The sequence below is a fragment of the Grammomys surdaster genome, unplaced genomic scaffold, assembly GCF_004785775.1.
Source record: "Grammomys surdaster isolate TR1022 unplaced genomic scaffold, NIH_TR_1.0 220, whole genome shotgun sequence".
Lineage (NCBI taxonomy): Eukaryota > Metazoa > Chordata > Mammalia > Rodentia > Muridae > Grammomys > Grammomys surdaster.
Window position 1 is genome coordinate 3,090,317 of NW_021604665.1, and position 5,683 is coordinate 3,095,999.

General features: G+C 42.7%; 1 non-coding gene across 1 annotated transcript; it reads left to right on the forward strand.

Annotated features, from left to right (window-relative positions):
* Nucleotides 1–2,331: 2,331 nt before the first annotated feature.
* LOC114625754 lies at nucleotides 2,332–2,462 on the forward strand. Its single transcript, XR_003712128.1, has one exon. It is a non-coding gene; the product is annotated as a small nucleolar RNA SNORA17 (small nucleolar RNA).
* Nucleotides 2,463–5,683: the final 3,221 nt, after the last annotated feature.

Sequence of the window (5,683 nt, forward strand, 5' to 3'; positions counted from 1 at the left end):
AGAGAGAGAGAGAGAGAGAGAGAGAGAGAGAGAGAGAGAGAGAGAGAATACACCAGTAAGGTCATCAAAAAGGACAGTACAGGATGGAGAGATGGCTCAAACATGAGGATCTGGGTTTGGATTTTATAACCCACATAAAGCCAGATGCAATAGCACATATCTGTAATTCCAGCACTTGTCAAGGGAGAGAGGAGGCTGAAATAGGAGAATCTTCAGAAGCTCACAGGCTACCTAGACTGGCAGGTGCAATGGTAAATAACTAAAGGCCCAATCTTAAACAAAGTAGAAATCAGGAACCAACATCAGAGTTTGAACCCTGACCTCCACATATATACCGTGGTATGCTTGGGGGTAGAGAATGCATAACACATACACACACACACACACACACACACAAAGGTTAAAAAATAATATATTTGTGCATGCACAAACACACACACATAAAGGTTAAAAAATAATATATTTGCTTAGAATTTAAGGACAGTATGGAGACTTGTCTTGTAGCCTACTCCATAGAATACACTAGTAAATAAATAATTTGAGTGCTTATTCACATTTCTTTCTCCTCTTCACTGGTTTCAAGAGAAACTATAGAAAACATATGCATTTAATGCACTAATATAGGCTTAACACATTCAACTCTAGAGTACTTGATAAGTTTAGCACAAAATATTTAACAATACAGCACAAACGTCAGAGCAGAGTTGTAACAGAGGAAGAACACAATACCACATGGTAATCAAAGTTCATGGACACAAATGAAAAGGGCAGAATAGGTAAATAGGAAAGTTAATGCAATCAACTGTAAGTCTACACTTGGTCTCTGTTCTTCCCCCCAAGTCAATAGTTGTAAAATGTCCCTTTGGGTATGACACAGATATTGAAGTATATCACATATATAACAGATAAAAGAGGAAAGGAGAAACAAAGAAATAATGTCTGTAAAGCTTGCTAGAACTGAGTTTGTATGACTCTGAAATGGCTTCTGGTCATTTGAAACAATGATGGAACAACTACTAAGAAAACAAAAGGAAAAATTTAAATATCAATTAAACATTAAAATGTGCTGGGTGGTTAGTGGTGGTGCATACCTCTAATCCCTGCACTCAGGAGGCAGAGGCAAGTGGATCTCTGAGTTAAAGGCCAGCCTGCTCTACAGAGTGAGTTCTAGAAGAGCCAAGGTTACACAAAGAGACCTTATCTCAAACAAACAAGAAAAAAAGGAAGGAAGGAAGGAAGGAAGGAAGGAAGGAAGGAAGGAAGGAAGGAAGGAAGGAAGGAAAGAAGAAGAAAGAATTAGATGATTTACTAGGCAATTCCCAATCCAAAGAAAATAGTAGAGGGGAAATACATGAATAAAAACATGAGCATTTAAAAAAAATAAAAATGGCAGATATATGTATATGTATATGTGTATATGTATATGATATATACAAAACATTAAATATGAATTCATTGTTAGACTGGGTGAAAGCTGAGACCAAACTATGCACTTTTTTCAGAAACACCTAAATTCAAAGACATAGTCCAAAGGAAAAAGACAGAAAAATACAAAGCAGACAAAAGACAGTCACAAAAGCTACATAGCCTAGACAAAAGCACTTCAGAGCACACACACACACACACACACACACACACACAAATATTACCATAATTTTAAATTTTAAATAAAATGAGACATTCTCCTAATGACATAAGGGCCAACCATATAAAATGATAAACTTAAAAACAGCCCTGTAGGACAGGAACCAACACTAAGAGAGAAACAGTTGTATGGTGAGAGTCAGACTTTAACACTTCAATTTTTATAACATATACAACAACTAGACAATAACTGAACAAAGGAATGAGACTTGAGCAACACTATCCACCAACTTGATCTAACTAGTGTCTCTGGAATGTCCCACCAACCACAAGAGAGCACACATTTTTCTCAGATCACTTGGAACATTATACAGAAAGAAAAAAAAAACACCCATGATATCTAAGACACAAAATAATTCTCAGTAAGTTTTAAACACTCAAAGCCATACTAGATAAATTCCTAACCACAATAGAATGAACAACAGAAACTTGGGAAACACAGAAACATGTGAAACTCAAATAACAAAGTCCTAAACTCACTTAGAGTATACCAAGCAAGAAATCACAATGGAAAGGAAACTATTTTAGTATGAAAGAAACTAAAAACACTGCATGCTGGGACTTATGAGATGTAGCTAAAGTGGTTTTTAGGGGGCAATTTATAGCTGTCATGCCTATGTTAGTGAAGACCTGAGATCAGTAGTTTAACTGTGTTAAGACACTGGGGGTGTGGGGGGAGAATAAAGTAATCCTTAAGAAAATTACAAGTGTGACTGCTGTGTCACCTGTGCATTAGCTGGTGGCAGAGAGGAGAGAGGCTATGTCTACACTCGATGTTCTGACCTGTGAACATCTGAAAGCCTGAAACAACCACCAGTCCTGGGCCACGCAGGCCCAGACAGGCTTCCAGGGCAGAGAGCAAGCTGGAGACTAGAAGACCCCCACTTGGAACCAGGCCTGAGCCTGAAACAGACAACCCTTGCATAGGGCCACTCAGATGGGCCCCAACCACCAGAAGATCACCATGAGGCCCAAACAGAGAGTTAGCCTGAAATGACCACCAGTCTGGGCCACGCAGGCCTGGATGGGACAGACTGTTCCTGAGATGATCCTTACCTGGTCCCGTAATGTACAAGCAGTGCCTAGCACGCCTGAGACCACTCCTGAAATGATGCCAGACACTCCTGAAATGATGCCACTAAGAGGAGCAAGTAAGTGGTAGAGAAATGGAAGAAAGAGAGGAACAGAAGGATGTGGGCACAAGGAAGAGAGACAGAACTGCAGACTCAAGGGTAGTGAGGAACAGCCTGATGTGAGTAGCTGGTGATGCCACCGGGGACTATGGTGAGTTGCTGGACTGTGCTTCCACCAGGGACACATCTGGTTCCATGGCCCTGCAGCAATCATGTTACCACCAAAGCTCAGGAGGACTTTCCAGGTGTGGGATGCCACTGAGGAGATGTTGACATCTGAGGGATGTGCAGAATTGGTCCCACCCCACACCTGGACATCTTGGGAGAGTTTGTCCTGTGGGTGTGAGAACAGGAGAGCTGATTCTGCCCCTATCCAGCTGCAGTAATTGGGAGACCCACCAGATACACTGAGGGAGTTGTGAGTGAGTCAGTCTGAGAATACGAGAATGAGAGAGCTGGCCCTGCTACTCATCTCCTGTGAGGTGGCATGGATGCGGGACAGATTCCCTCCTCCCCCTTCAACAGCTGTGGCAGGTGGGAGACCTGGCCCTGAAGTCATGAGAGCAGGAGAGCTGTCCCTGCCCCTCACCTAGGCAGCACAGCTGACTCTGGTGTTGAGGATGCAGGCAAGCCATCCCTGACCTTCCCACTTATCTGCTGTGTGGTGACATGGACAAGGGAGAGATGCCACTCCCCCAACTTACCCCTTGCTACCTACAGCAGGCAGGGAAGCTGTCCCAAGGTCTTCAGAATGGCAGGGCTGGCCCTGCCCGCCACCTGCTGCAGCACTCAGGAGAGTAGCCCCTGCACCTCATCTGGGAAACACAGTAAAGCTTGCCCTGGATGTAGGAGTTGTAGGTGACCCAGCCCTGAGATTGTGAGAGCAGATCTGTCCCTGCCTCTTGTCTGCTGTGAGGTGGTGCAAATGAGAAAGACACACCCTTTCTCATCTCTTACCACCTATGGCAGGCAAGAGAGCTGGACCTGGGATCATGAGAGGTGGAGAATTGGCCGCGACCCTTGACAGCTATAACACTCCACCTCACCTGGGCAGTTGCAGGGTTGCTGGTGAGAATGGGAGAGCCAGAGGGCTAACCGGCTCAGATACCATTCAGGCCCAAATCCAGGGCTTTGAATTGGTCCACACCAACATCTACCCATTCTGGAGTTCATAAAAGGGCCAGTCCTACAAAATCCACGACTATAGGGTCTCCATGACACAGGACAACAACAGGATATCTGAGAGGACTCCAGATGGGGTTCCTATATTGATAGAGCAGTACAATCCAGAGGCCTTATACCAGACCAGTGACTCATTGCAGTGAATATTTGCCAGCAAAAATATATGGACAAAAGGGTACTGTGGGACACACTGCAGTTTCCACAATGAGATTTTTTTTTTCTCCGTTGATGGGGAGGTTGCAAGGTTGGAGAGTGGGGACTAAGAGAGGGGAGATGAGTGGGATTTGGATGCATGATCTAAAATTTACAAAGAACCAATAATTTAAAAAAAAAAGAAAATGAAAACAACAAAGATGATTGCAGAAATTAATGGACAGAGGGACTAGAAAAGCAATGAATATTCAATGAAAACAGAGAAGGTACTAATGCCTCCCACCTCTTCATACTTACATACATTGCCACCTATAAAAAGCCAAAGACTTTCTTCTCTTCTTTTTGAATATGAAATGTCATTGTCACTTGTACCAAACAAACAAATAAGGCAGCAGTGACAGACAAGAGATCAGTATGTTACATAAGTGCAATGTAGCCTGATGTCAAAGGGGCCTCGAAAAGGCCCTGCTGGATGAGAAGGCACCAGACAAAGAAACAAGACTTGAAACCATCAACAAGCAAGTACTAATGCTGCAGACAGGTAAGGGCAGGACATCTAGATCCTTCCAGCCAGGCCTCACTGTTAGTGCAATATAACCTCAGGTAGTAGTCTAGCCACTAACCTAAGCAAACAACATCCCTGAACAACTCACAGAGTTATCTGAAATAGCATATGACTGTGTATAGCATACATCACAGGTAACTGCTTATGACTCCTAGTTTGGAACCTCATACGTAGGGCTTCTAATATGATAAATGTTGATTGATTATTAATATCAGTCCTCCAAAATGTTGAGTATAGAAATCATTGGCCTGGCTCTCTAACGTCTAACAATAAACCCATATAAAAGTTAAATTCCAGGTAGGAGGAATAGCTCAAGTGATGCCTGCTGCACAAGCATGTGGGTCTAAATTCAACCCCCAGTAACTATGTAGAATGCAGACTGTGCTTGTAAGGGTGTGGGGTGGAGTGGACAGCCTACCAGCAAGCTTCAGGTTCAGTAAGAGACTGTCTCAAAAAAGAAAAAGAATGAGGTGGAGAGCAATTGAGGAAGATACCCAACATTAACCTCTGTCACCTATGTGGACAGGCACATATGTATATATACCTGTACATACATGTACACATATGTACATACTTACAAACACACACATACAAGATACACAAAAGCATCTGTGAAAGAAAGGAAGAAAGAAAGAAATGAAGAAAGAAAAAGAAAGAAAGAAAGAAAGAAAGAAAGAAAGAAAGAAAGAAACGAAGGAACAAAGGAACGAAGGAAAAGAAAAATGGAAGGAAGGAAGCAAGGAAGCAAGCAAGCTATGTTTCCTTCGGTAAAAATGGAGATGGTGGTGAGGAGGTAACCAGAGTCTCAATTGTTTGGCAGTCTTAATTATCTTTCCAAAGTCAACGGATTCTTAAGACCATTAGAAGAACCATGATTAACACAAATGCCATGAGCTGACATATAACTCACAGGGGGAGGAGGCATCCTATTGTGCCTCAAAGAAAGTTAATCAAAATTATGCCTCTTGAGTCTTACTCACCTCTTCATTCTCTCACCCAAGCCTGA